The 15,237-nt window shown below is 29.7% G+C and overlaps 1 protein-coding gene across 3 annotated transcripts in view; it reads left to right on the top strand.

The window, feature by feature from the left end:
* Positions 1–15,237, top strand: part of Ph4alphaefb (prolyl 4-hydroxylase subunit alpha-1) — a 103,449-nt gene that overhangs the window by 47,460 nt on the left and 40,752 nt on the right. For 2 of the 3 annotated variants that reach the window (XM_074247548.1, XM_074247549.1), the window contains exon 2: positions 8,696–8,753. The exons of the other annotated variant lie outside the window; for it this stretch is intronic. The gene's annotated coding sequence lies outside the window, so the exon portion shown is untranslated. The remainder of the gene's footprint in view (positions 1–8,695; positions 8,754–15,237) is intronic. 3 annotated transcript variants of the gene reach the window in all.

Raw genomic sequence — 15,237 nt, 5'->3', positions numbered from 1 at the left:
TACGAGTATACTGTGCTCGTGCTAGGTAACGGGTCGTGGGACTATCCTCTTAGCTTCTTCACTCAGCTCCTCCAAACCAGTAGTAGTAATCGTTGTGACAGCGACTTTAACTAATACAAGGAATATCCACTGTATGAGCAGCATTCACTACATATTCAAACAAAACCATAACTCCGTCCTACTCCGACACACATCAAATTATATCATATCATATCATTTAATCTCTTTATTCTTTTTCTTCTCTTCTTGTTTCTCAAGTTGGCATGAGCATGCTTACTTGTACCATCGTCTGTCATATTATATAGCGATGTAGTATTGTAGGTACCACATTCACTCGAGAACTTCATATAAACGCACTTCCTGCGCTATATTTGCTCCCGTCCGCGCTAGAATCCGATTCAATTTTAACGAAACTGGTGCCAAAATCCCGAGAATCCTTTACCCCAACTCAAGAACTAAAAAAAAAAAAAAAAAAAAGAAGATTATTGAGAGAAAAAGAAGACAAACTTTTAAATAAGTAATTTTTATTTTTTTGTATCCATTTTATTTTATGCCATAAAAAGCTTTTCGACAGTTTCCTGAGGCAACGGCGTGGAGATAAATTTTAAAAATAGGCAAAGATAAGTAATCGGTTTAAATTCCAATTTAACGTTACAGCCCGTAAAAAAGTTAACGAGATTTTTTTATCTTTTTTGTTAGTATTATTATTATTGTTATTTTTATTTTTATTCGCTGTGTCATTTAAAAAATTTTTTATCTTTACGAGTTGGTTAATCCATATGTAAGGATTTCCCAAGTGAACTATTTCAGTGGGTGTAGAGCATGGGTAGTAAATCTAGACACATACTGGCAATAGTAAAGAGCATCGGGATGATGATGCCGAGCATATGAAGGTAGGAGTAAAAGCTTTCATAATGCGAGTCGGGTGCATTCTCGGTCGACTAGTTAGCCCGGCATTTCTCATTTCTCATAGTCTGCTACTCCTCTCTTTATAAATATATATATATATATATATATATATATATATATATATATATATATATATATATATATATATATATATATATATATAAAATGTGCAGGCCGCAGTACATAACATATGTAGTGCATATACGCTACATGTGCCACTACATTTTTTTATTTAATTTCTTTCAGTACACGTAAAACCAGACATATATATATATATATATATATATATATATATATATATATATATATATATATATATATATATATATATATATATATATATATATATATATATATATATATATATATATATATGCTTATGTATGTATGTGTACACTTGTTCCCCCAATTGATATATCCCTGTACAATTTTACGCACGAATAATTCGGAAAATCAACAGGCAATTTCTGTCAGCCATTATCATGAAATCAAGTTTTTAATTTTTTGTTATTTTCATTTGCACTTCTATAACTTTATTGTTAAAAATTAACGGTGTGGTTAATTGGCATAAACATTATAACCATTTGTATTATTAAAATATAATCAGGTAAATTATAAGAAACATTTTTTTTGTGGATTAAAAAAAAAAATATTGATAACTTCGTGACTACATATTTGAAGAGTAACTATAAATATTTATGCATTTACAAAAAGTATGTTTGTGAAATTTGTGAACTAGTCAAACGTTTGAAGCTTTTGAAAAAATCTCAGTCCACTTCGGTCTAGTCTAGCGAACTAATAGCTGGAAACTTGGATGTTGAGTAGTCAATAATTTTCCTGTTTCCGAATTTAAACCCGATTTCGATTTATTCAATTAAAAGTTTCTTTGAAGAATAAAAGATACAGTCTAACGGTAAATTGATGAATAGCTTGCTAAATTTTTATATAAATTGGCGATTGAATTTATTGGTTTAAATAAAATCTGTTCAATTACAATCGAATTTTCGGGCAGTCAGTATAAATAAAATCGGTCCTGGAAAAATCAAAGTGCCCTTTGTAATATATACTTTACCCTTGTTGGATGTTCTGTACTTGCTAAAAAAAAAACTCCAAATTACATCGACATGAATTTTAAAATAATATAACTTTGCGTTCGATATGAACGATTGGGAGCTACACAGATGGATATATTATTTTACAATTTATTTCAATTAAATTTTTAAAGGTAAATCTGTTTTGTCGGTCTATGATTCGATGGATTTTTTTAGATTTATTTTTTTATTTAATAATGTTATCGAAAAATAACTACAAATAGAAAGTAGAAAATGTATTCAGTTAGATTTACATAGAACTCGTTGATCTCGGAAACATAGAGTAATTAAAAATCTGGTCGGATAGCAATAGTGAGTATTGTTACGATAAATAAATATAGGTGTGTTATTTTTTTTTAATCGTTAAATTTTTTAAATTGATAAAGAATTTCAAGTTTTTATTTAATAATTGATTAAACCTAAAAATTTTTTACAGTCAAAATTCTAAGAAAAATTTTCAAAATGAGAAGTTATAATTCGTTGTTTTTTTCTCATAAGCATATAAAAGATATGAAATATTAAAATGCTGCAATACGTTTCGAACCAAAAGAGTAATAACCATATTTTTCAACCCTGTTACTATACATTACAATTACAGTTTCATCAACACTCGAAAAATTTACACTCCCCAAAACAAATAACCAGTAGTCACACACAAATTACAACATTGCATCCATAAATTCTTTTTAATTGATCACAAAATGATACTCTGTTGATTCAAATATTTTTTTAAAACTTATTACTCAACAATTGAAATCTGATTACTATTTCTAATAACTAGTAACTAATGACCCTTCTAGGCTATCTTGTCTTAGAACCCCTTACATTACTCTTCAATCCCTTCGACGCGGCTTGTCTTGAGTAACCCTTTAATTCCCCTTAACTTTGACAACTAATGATTAAACTAAAACTTTTTACCTCAACCCAAAGATCGTCCTAAAAGTTTTATAAATTAAAATCACAATGTATTTGCTGATTCAGTGCCCGCTCGTGTGACTGAACTATCAAAAGGTTTTTGTTGCAAGTTCGACAGCTTTTTTTTGGTTAATACAGTTCCCGAGGGCTTAACACGCTTGAATTATCACGCACTTGCACAGTGAAATTTCCGCAGTGTTAAATATTGAACCATTACATTGAATTATTAAAAGGTTTGCTAGGGTGCTTTGCGAGTGAAGGGTATAATTATACATTCTCCTATGACTATTATAATTCAACATAATTATATGAAAAATGTAAATATGAAATTTGTTATTTCGACTCCAAAAAAAAATCTAATTTTTTTTTCAGTGTAATTTACTCTCAGTGTAAATATTTGAACAGAATTTTTCTCGGCTTTTATTTGATTAGTAATTTAAAGAGTATTTATTCAATGTAATGAAGAATTTTGGGTTGTTTGCATTATTATATATTCCGATATTTAAAAAAAAAATTGCGTTAACTAGTGTAGTTTCATTTTTCGAAAAATAGTTGAGTCGCCAAGAATTCGTAAATTAAGAATGATAGTTTACAAAGTTATGGCTCGTTGATTTTTTGATATTTTTTACATTACAAAAATTAAAAAAATTGTAAAGGTAAAGAAATGCGAATTATTTTCCTCGACTTTAATTTAAATGTTAATTTTTTTTTTTTTTTTTTTTTTGCAATATTAATATCCAACATCTCGGATAAATTCATTCAACTCAACTTTTATTAAAACTAGTAAAAAAATTTATTTCATTAATGAGGTAATCACTTACTCCATTTTCCATTTTCTGACATTTTATTTCTTATTACTTTCGTTATTAAAATAATTTTAGCCGTGATTTGTATCGTTGTTTTTTGTTGTTGTTATCCATTTAAACGTTAAAGATTTCCCAGGTGAATTGCGGCGTTTGTTTCGTATCCTATCCAATCTAATAGACTACAGAATTTTCAACCCGAACCAACGGGAGTCGCAAGTTAAACTTTTTCTGAGCTAGTTAGTGAAGCATCTCTTATCTTTCTCAGTCACAAGCGTTTTACAGTTTTTTACAATACTTTAAAAGTAGGATATTTTTATTTTTAGTTTTCTTACTCGCAACAACTACTAATACTTTTATTTTTGCTTCGTCGAGCAACACTTCATTTTTTTATCCGTTTTGGTGCTTTATATTTTTACAGCAACTCTAGTTCTGTTTCGTTCGACGTCTCGAACTGGCTGAAGCTGAGGACAGATCCTCTCTCTATTCTTTCCCGGTGTGGTTGTTTCTATTCCCAACTCCACCGCATTTTTTTTTATACCCCAGGTCTGATACGATCCCGCTCGACCTGCACGAACTTTGTCTCGACTTGGTTCAACGTTACCGAGCAAAGGAAGAATTCTAAGAAAACAAAGTATGAGAAAGAATACAACAAAGAAATAAATAAACAAGAAAAGAATTTAAAATATAAAGTTTCAAGTAAGAGAATTCTACGGAAGCTTATTCTTCAGCCAGTATGTTTGATTTAAGACCTACTCTGTTGATATTTTAAATATAAATTTTCCTTTTTATTTATTCTTACTTTCATTTATAATATGAATGACCTAAATTTTTTCTTTAATAACTTTTTAAGATCACGGTAATCAAAGATTGTTTTTCTGATAATGAAATTTTATTTTAATTATTTTTGGTTCAATGTTTATTGAGTACTTTTTTTTTCTTCATAACATTTCAGTCTCCATAAGGTATTTTCGACGGGAAAAAAAAATATTTATCTGAACAATTATTCAGCGTATAAAAAAATCTATATCAACAAATATATCTATTTTTACCAAAAATGTAGATGAAAAATTTTTTCCACACATTCATACAACAAATTAATTTTGTAATTTTTTAAAAATCGGTAAAAGGTAAATGATATATTCAAGCTGTCAACTCGCTAGTATTAGTCAACTTTTGATAACAATGATGCATTCTTTTTTCATATGGATTAATTATGTGAGGCACTAACAGCTTTACCAACATTTTTTTCGAAATTTTGTTAGTAGCACTTTCAGGTTCAGGAATGTTTTTTTGATGAAAGTATATATATATGAAAAAACAAATACAAAAGTGCACTAAGTCTTAGTAGATTATTTTTTAATTTTTAAATAAAATTGTTAATAATAATAATAATAATTATAAAAATGTGCAATTTTGTGAAAAATGTCTCTGGATTTCATATGATATCTTATCTGACTATTTTATAATTATTCACTCATTATATCGCCTTGAGATAAGTTAAAATATGTACAAAACGTTGTAACAAGTTATAATTTCAGATCCCAATGTAAAAACTTTGTACATACTTCTATCTAGAGACTCTCCTATTGGCCTTAATGGCTGTTGAGTTTCTTGTAAAGAAAATAAACTGGATATCTTTGCATCGCAATCATTTTATAAAATAATTGCTTTTTTTACAATAGCGTTGTTTCGTTTAAAAAAAAAAAAATTATCAAAAATTTATCAGTATCAAAATCCAGTAAGACTTTTTTTCTCATTATCCATAAAATTAATAAAATATCAAAGTCAAAATAAATAATCAAAAGTTTTCTAACAACGTCGGTGCAGAAAAAAATGTCAAAATGAAATTGAAAATGAGGATAAAAACAAAAATTATTTATTCATTTTATTTAGTTTATATATACGTACGCTTCTCTTTTAATCTCTCAATGTCATTTCATATTTATCTGTGTGTACATTTTTTCATCCAGTGGAACTGGCATATCCACTGGAGCAGTAGTAGTGGTACTGTTTTTTCTTTTATATTTTTACCTTTACTTCTATTCCGCATCCCGGTGGAAAACGAAATTACTTTTTTATGAGCGCAGTCTGGTCTGCACTTTTTCTTAGCAACTGATCTCAGCGTTGGCAGCGGGCTTGCTCCCTCAGGAGTAGAGAGCAAGAGCACCGTTCCGGGCACCCGCCAAGTGTACTAAGGATCTAAGGATAGGATGTAGTTGAGACCAAGACAGATCTCGAGCTCAAGTGAAGAGAGTAGAAAATAAGTCTAATGAAAAAAATAAATAAAAACAAATTCTGACTCTATTTTATATAGAATTTAACTGGTATATAGTAATCATTAGAAATAAATTTATCGAAACTTTTAAAGTCTATAATCCCCTATCATTTGTTATGATCTCTTATTAGTTATTATAGTTATTATATTTACAGTTATTATGTATTGTGATGAAAAATATCGAAAAATCATCAAGCCAAAATTATTTGACTCATAATTCATTATTCTCGGCAGTCACATAGTAACTGCAGGCTGTTAGTATAATATAATACATTATATTATAAAGTAACTCTGTAATTCCGGGGCTGTGCAGTACACAAAATTCCTGTATAGCAGGAAAGACAAAATTCATTTGAAAAATCCAGTAGTAAAGGTCGCTCGCACGTGTCGGCAGACGTGCATGCAAACGAGCATCGGCCTCGCTTACACTTACACTTACTCTGCCCTCGCTTCCCCTCTAATCTCTCGGGGAATGATGACAGTGGTGCCTACTCCTTGTTGCGTGTCGTTGCCTGTGAAAGCCGACCCGAGACTTGACGTACCTCGAGGGTAATAACGAGTAGAGGGTTCTGCGAAAATGAAAATAAAAACAAAAAAAAATGTAAATAAATACGCTAATAACAACAATAAAAATAATAATAATAATAATAATAATAATAAATATAAAGGGTCACACTTTTTCTTGGAAGAAGTACTGACGCATTTGGGCTTTGTCGTCAACTATCACTACTTTTCCTTCTTTCTATTCATTTTGTGTGATTCCTCAGATCTCTATCTCCGATTTTCTGTTCACACTCTGCCGAATCGACGCCTTATGATATCGTATTGTCGTGTGCTCACCCATGCGATTTTATCAGCTCGCATTCAAGAAAACCTAAAATTTTGACTAGACGTCCGGATTTTTATTTTATTGTATTTATTTATTTAGTTCCGGTACTGGAGGTGTGGTATAATCATACAGAGATTTTTCTATTGAACATTTGAAGTGAAAATTTTTTCCACGACACTGCTTCATACCTACCAATAGTGGTATTTTTTAATAAAGTTGGGAATTAATTTAAGAAAAATTTATCGGTATTCAATGGACTTCTTTATTACAAAATAAAAGATTTAAAAGAGTAGAGATTTATACAATACGCTTGTATTTTTATTATTTTTCAGTATTTTATAGATTGAAGTTAAAATCAACGACAAGTGGATTTTTTTTTATCAAATGAATTACGAAAAAAAATACTTGAAAGCTATTCCTGAAACTTCTTTTAACAACTTAATTTTTATAAGAAAAAAACTTTGAAAATTTCCATTTATGAATCTTAATATTGTTATGTACTGAACATTTTTTTTTATTCACATATAAATGTAGAATAAAATGTTAAATAAAAATTTTAAGAAAGCATCTCCTTTAATATATCAAAAATTTAGTAAGTACAATAAAAGTAGACGGAAGAAAATTTATTCTAAAATTATTATAAAAGTTTTCATACATAAACAGTTACCGAAAAATTTTATCGTATACATTATAAAAGTTTCTTAGCGTTACATATTATTGGACAAATATTTACATTGTGTACGCCAAATATTTTATATTATTTCTGCATAACTACACTTTCTAAGAATAATTCTTCAAATTTTTTATCTCCTCCGGTCTAAACATAAAAAAAAAAATAAAAAAGATTTCAATAAAAAAATTTTCAATTATTAATTCAATCAGTTCGATCAATTAAATATTTTCAGCAAAATGTAATTTTAACGTTTCATTTTTTATATCAAAAATTTCACAAAAAAAAATAAATCTTTTGGTCCTAATATAGTGCGATAAAATAATAAAATTCATTCAGAATAACATTGACTACAGTTACTATGAAAATATAAATGTGGTAACAAAGTAGCATTCATGTCTCTTAGTAAGGGCAATTTCCCTCGGACGTCAGTGTAACATCATCGCATGAGATAAATTCCGAGCTCGTTTGAGGTAACACATCTTCTTTCTCGAGTAGAAGCGGTGAATATCCAAGTGGGGAGGTGTAACGAGTGCAAATGATAGAAACGTGAAATCCATTCACTGTGGCTTGCTTTAAATTTATTATATACATTATGATTATGATTATTATTATAAAACAGACGGGGTGAAGGATCGTGTGAATACCGCATCAGCACTGATGCATCTCCCGTATCATAAAGAAAAAGCGCCGTTATTTTACTGTACGTATGAATAAGGATTGAGGAGCCAAGTCTCGCTCTTCATATTTCGATAACTTTGGGTTTTAGTTTAAAGAAGGTTGGAGGCGAGTCGCCGAGAAAAATGAAATTTATCGCCATATCTCGAGGTAACTTGAGTGACGACAACTTTTCAAGACTCTCTGCTCAGCAACTCAAATATTTTTTACACTTTTTTTCTTGAACATTTTTCAAGATCTACAATTTCATCTAACTCTTTTTCTTTTTAGTTCTTGCTGATAAATTTCTTTATTCAATCCATCACTGTGAAAATATAAATTAACTGACGAACTATTTTTAGTTTAAAAAAAAAATCTTTATCACTATGATTATGAAAAAAAAAAAATGTATTTCTTAATCAAAAATTTATGGACTATAAAAATTTTTTTTAGTGATAAACTTTTATTTTACTCGTACTTTCAAAATTATTCATGATTTAAGTGGAATTAATGCTAATCTTGTGCATTTTTCTCTATTTCCAGGTATTCTGAAAATTTCATCGATCATTTTTCATTTTTATATCGAGAAATCCCGATAAAGGTATGACAAAAAATTTTCTTAGTATAAATTTTTTCTTAAATATAATAAATACGATAAATTCTCATAACTCCGATTTGATATAAAAATTGTGTTTGTAATGCAAAAAATACAGAAAAATTGAAGGGAATGTTATTCATAGACAATTCAATTTTCTACAAAAAAGCTCACCTATGTTTTTTCCATATTTTCAATATTTCACCCAGAAATTCAAACTTTCATAAACACAAATAACTTTAATATTCACACCATAGGTGTCTCAGAATTTTTCACCGCATATTAATACAATTACACCTCATGGAAAAGTTTTTTAATCATATTACTATAACTTGACTACCAATTAAACTTCTCTATACCAAGTTACACCGTAAAAACCTAACAATTAAAAAACATAAACCAGAAAAGTCGCGTTAATGCTCTTAAAACAAATGAAGACCGAATCTTTGAAGTAACACAACTTTAGCGTCTTTAAAAAGTAAAAATAAAAACCAAACAGCCTTGAATCATGAAATAAACGAGCGCAATATCCGATTAATTTCCCTGTAAGCAAAACTTGAAAACTTACCTTCGGTGTCGGGAAATTTGTCAAACGAGTAAAGAGACTGTAAGTCGTTTCTTTGTATTCGGTACTTGATAAAATTTTCCCTCCGGTTAGGTTGTCGTTCAAATCAAAAGGTACCTCTCTCTACTCGAACGATTCATTATAATGATTCGGACCCGTCGAAACGAGGAAAAATCAAATCGCATGCCGGGGAAGGCGCTAATTGGATCCTCGAACGACGTGAGAAGCAGTCTGCCAGTGCCAGCAAAGTGAAGCTAAAAGAGAAAGAGAAAAAGCGAACTAGAGCGGGAGAAAACAAGGAAAGAGCAAAATAGAGACCGATATAACCACCAGGCTTTCAACCTGTACTGTTCTTGCTCTTTCTATTCCATTTGGGCATTATTACTCCCTCCCTCTTCCCCTTTCTATACTCACATACTCACTCTCACCCTTATTCGCACTTACCAACACACATATAAATTTGCATATAACGAAAGCACGAAACAGTTTCAGTTGGCATCTATTAACGCCGGAAATTGAAACGCATCTCCGGAGGGAATATGAAAGACAAATAGATAAAGAGAATAGGAACAAAGTGTGAATTTAATTTTCGTGTGTGTATGACATGAATATATGTACACATACACACACACACGCAGATTTGGTCCTGTCCATTGTCCATACTCGTACTCACATTCGTCTGTAATTAATATTTTTTTATTTAAAACAATTTTTTATTTTATTTTAGTTTTTAATTTATTCTCGTTAGCCACGCGAATGCGCTCACCAGACGAGATTAACTTTCCTAGTGGTCGAGCTCAATTTTCTGTCAGCCGTGTTCTACTTCGTCAGCCTGTGTGCGCAACCACCATCACTCTCGGCATGTATACAACTCACCACACACATAGTGTGAAAGTCCTACCGCACTCATTTGCTCTCTTCTCACTACACTAAATATCCCATACACCCCAACTTTCACTAGATTCACCGGCACAGTCCTTTGTATGTTTTCTCATCACCGTGCATTACCACGTAAATACGTATATTTTTTATCCACCTCGTTTCCTTTTTATTTAATATTTAACTTTTATTTTTATACACACTCCACTTCTCTCACTCTCCAGAAATCGACTCGACATCTCATGTTGTATAATACACTTCATATTCTTTATCTTTGTAAATTATCTAATTTCAGCTATCATTAATTGCCATTATTTTCCTTTAACATGGCTGCGAGCTGATAAAGGAGAGTGTGCTCGAGCGAAAGATAGATAGATATTTTTAATTAAAAAAAGTCTGCTTTAAATCGGTATTTTAAACAAAAAATTCATTTTAAAAGTTATGATGAGTGGAACAAAACTATATAACTTTATACCTTTCATTTTAATCGTACGAGTGTTGACTTTGATCTAGAGTGAGGAGGAAAAAATTATTTCAATATTCTCGTTCCGCTGGAATTAAAAATTCACGTCACATAATTGGACTCGACGGACGGTAGTCGAAAAATCATAAAAAGATCCAGATGTAGGTTAGGATATTAATGTTTGATTCTAGAAACAGTCTACATGAAGAAAAAAAAATACTCATTTTACCCACTAAATAGCGCTTTTTCATTTTTATTTTTGTTTCTTTTAAACTAACGGGCTAGATTTTTTTTAAAATAATTTGTTCCAATAATTTTTTTTTTGTTTTCATTAAATTATCATCTGTCACCGGTTTCCAATAATTTATTTTTTAAATAAAATCGAGAAATGATTTTAATATAATAAATTTTTATGATTTTATGAATTCTAAAATTTTTTTTTGTTAAAAAAAATTAATTTTTAGTCTTACAAAATAACTTTTTGGATATTAAAAAAATATTCAAACTTTCTACTTTTAGTTCTAGCTGCTGAATAATTTCCCAGCGATCAATCTTAACTTAAACATTAACTTATTTTCAGTTAACCTTTTGACACCCTCGACATTTTTCCGAGTTAAAAAGTTGTGATATTTATAGAAGTTGAAATTTAACCACATTGATCTATTGAAATTTAAATTCTCAGTTTGACTTTTCAGTAGCTTAAAATAATCTTTGAACGTGATTCTATTCGAACAATAAAATCAACTATTCTATCAACTGTTACGTAAAACGGACGGATTCGATATAGATTTACGTTAACTACGACATTCCTAAATTCTATATTTAACGAATTCACTTCGCGCATTGAGTTATACCTGCTCTACCGATCGTTTCTCCTACAGTATAACCCCGTTGATTTTCACTTGGTCGCAACAATTTTTATCTTTTAGCTTTTTATTTGAACTTTTGTCCTCTTATACTAACTCCCGATCTTTTATTCTCATCATCTCGTCGAGATAAGCCATTACTGGTTCAGCGTTTCGTTTGCCTCGGAGAAAAAAAAAGAAGTAAAACTCACGTATTTTTACATTGAGGTGCAGAGATATGCCAGCGCATAGTCATACAAATGAATGAGTGTTTTAACTCTCTAGCACTTTATCGACTACACCATGAATATGCACTCGTTAGCCTGCACCATTATTATTTATGTGCTTCTAGATAGATTTTAGTGAAAAAAAAATCATTTACTTCTATGTCCTCAATAAAAATGGCACTTGATATCGGTACGTCGATTACTATATTTTAAAATGTTCATGATGAAATTTAGAGTTCATAGTATGGATTTTAGTGGAATTTTCATTTAATGTTAAATTTTTTTTGTGACAAAAATTTTTAAATTGATAAAAAAATCAATTAATTTATTTAAATAAGAGAAAAAATGCATCGCATTCAAATTCATCAAAATTGATTTTTGCACAATTGTTTTTCTCACATTTCGGTGTAAATTTTTTTTAATATCAAAATGTTATACATTTTATTAATTTTTATTTTTAAAATTCGAATTAATTTTTTTTCAAATGAATTTTTGGTATATCTTTAAAAATCGAATGGCAATTCAATAAATAATTCAATAAACTCTAATAAAATTTGTATCCAATTTTGAAAAAATGTGAAGAATTTTTTTAACTAAAACCTTTTGATCATAAAATGAAATTCATATAACCACCATCGAAAAATTCCTTTCAATTAAATTATATTTCTATAAAAAAAAGAGTTATTATTGAATTATCTTTTTCATTTCAAAATTAAACCAATAATTACAAAAATAAACAGCTCCATAAAATACACAAATTGATTTGAGACTTAACTTAATTATTTTATTACTATATAATTATATTTGCCCAAACTAAATTTATATGTCGATACCAATTACATCATTACCTCTCTTCAGTGGATATATCCATTAGAAATACACGGTCTATTTCGGGTAATAATATTACATTGAATTTAAATAATTTATAACAATCGCAACTATGAATATTTGAATTAAAAGTATCACTTTATACGATAATTATGAAATGCAAATTCATCAAAAGTTGTAAATGAATAAAAAAAAATATCGACATAATTTTGTTAATTAATTTACCTTTGACGTTCGTATCAAAATCGATCAGTTGAACGAGCTACGTTCAATTTTTAGCCACTTATAAATTTGATATTACATTTCGAAAATTTCAAGCATCAATTCATGGAATATTTCTTTCTATTTCCTACTGAATAATTTATCGCTACTAAAATAATAAAACATTAAAAAATTGATGAAAATAAAACAAAAATTCCTCATTCCTCTTCGACAAATATTTGAACAAAACTAAGTTTGGAATTCATTAAATTAAATAGAAAAAAGATTCATTCCCCTTTACAATTTTTCCGAACTTATATACATATATTCATTATGTATCTTATTTCTCAAAGGTGTTTTTTTACGGCTCGATCTCTTTCAATTTTTTATTAATTATAAAAACTCAAATATTGTGTTAAATCTTATTTTTGATAAATTATTATTTTCTTTGCTTCAAGGTTATTCCTACATTATAATATGGTTGTTCATAATTTTATCACGAGATTGTGTGAAATATTTGCACAGGTCGGTAATAACACGAATAATAGCGATTCTAAAAAAACTATTCTCTCTAGCAAGAATGACAGTTCTAGTCGTAAATTTTCTTAACTTTTCCACAAATTGTCGACACCCGCACGAGCGCTTCGGCGATCAAGGTTCATTACCGATTTCCACAAACCAATGTGCAATCAACTCCGTCCTCACCCTCCAATTTATCTCCCGTCTCTTTCTATCCACAGCACTAGGGTGCAACTAACCCAAACCGTGTCGGTGGAATCGTTTAACTCGTGAATGAGAATATTTTTTAGCAGAGAGCAAGCTGCGGGGCTCGTGAAATACCTGCCGAGAGCCGGTTAGAGGTAAAGAGTGATAAAAAAAAAAAAAAAAAAAAAAAAAAAGTAAATAATGAAAGGGTGCAAAGAGTAAAAAGCTAAATATAAAATAAAATAAAATAAACCGTTAAATTTTATGAAGCATTGCGAACGATGTTTCACTAACGATCAATTTTGACGATCCAACGAGTGCCCTCTTGATGACAAATCCAATCAACTTTATTTCACAATAACCTTTCTCCCCTTAATCATTGTTTAAATTATTAAATCATCCGTTTTATTTTTTGACATTATTAATGACTAAAGAAAAAAAAATTCAGCAGTTAATTGTAAAAAATGTTTATTTAACTTCCTCTAGTTTTAATTTTTTTTTTTTGTCGTACTTAAAGTTTAATGTAACGAATACATTTTCATAACGCATTTCGTTATTTATACTTTTTTCTTCAGACATTATATTGCTCCTTTATTTTCTCAGTCTTTTTTCTCTCATTCCTTTTTACATCCTGTATCTCTTAGCATTATATTTCATTTTCCATAACATCCCGGTGCATAATAGTCTCAGGTGTGTATGCGCATAAAGAAAACGAAAAATAGTAACCCGTATGTTCTCAATTTTTTTTGTTCTCGTCTATTTCTGATAACTCGTCATCTTCGTGTCAATAACTGCGAGGTGAGAACAGAAGATGGAAAACTTTTAATATTTCATTTTCATTTTCACCCTTATTTTATGTATACCTTACGTGTTTTTTTATCATTATTATCAATCCATTAATACTGAATTTATAGTGATACATCAGCGAGGATAAAGATTGAAAACGATATTCAATACCGTTGCTGTTCAACTAAAAAGTATTGTAAAAAAGAAACAAAGAATAAGAGCTTGAGTAAAAAACGTAAAACTTGAATGACACATGGCCGAAGAAGTAAGCCAAAGGGGTTAACGTGAGTTGGAGGCGATAGGATAACTTTTTCGCCGTTTCTCTTCAACGGGATCCTCTTCACGAATTCGAGACTCGATAAGTGAGTTTTTGCCCTGGATACATAAAAAAATGAGATGAAGACGAAAGAAGAAAAGTGTAGTAGGGTCTGGGTTCTGGGCAAAAATGAGTAAAAAAATGAAAACTGAAGAAAAAAAAATAGGAAAAATAAAAAGACAACCCGAGTCGTGTTGGAGGTAAAGTAGGTCATTTTATCTGAAAAGTTTGACAGAAAGACAAATTGGTGGATTATATCTTTTTACTTAGAAGTGGACTGTCCACTTTTCTTATCAACTCACTTTCATTATTAATCCCGACACGACTTTATTAAGTTCAATGGTTATTAAAAGAAAGAAATAAAAAAAAAAAAGGAAAAGGTTTATCGAAAAAAGCCTTCGGGGTTCCGGTATTATACATAATTGATGTATCATGTCTTTTTGTGGTGGAGGTAGAGGTATAGGTATAGAATAAAACAGTATTACACCGGTACTGGGTATAAGTTTGCGAAAAATCGACTCAGATTCTATTGAAGTCAATATAAAGACTTGTAAAAAAGTAAAACGAGTAGGAGGAAGCGAAATAAAGAAAGGAAAGCTTAAAGAGAAAAAATAAAGTACTCGCAAGTAGTAAATTGAATCTTGCTCGACTTTGTACCGAACGAATCGGATCGCT

This window comes from Cotesia typhae, unplaced genomic scaffold, assembly GCF_013202065.1.
Source record: "Cotesia typhae breed Kobodo isofemale line unplaced genomic scaffold, CoteBio_Ctyphae contig_5, whole genome shotgun sequence".
Classification (NCBI taxonomy): Eukaryota; Metazoa; Arthropoda; class Insecta; order Hymenoptera; family Braconidae; genus Cotesia; species Cotesia typhae.
This window is presented reverse-complemented; position numbering and strand designations above follow the sequence as displayed.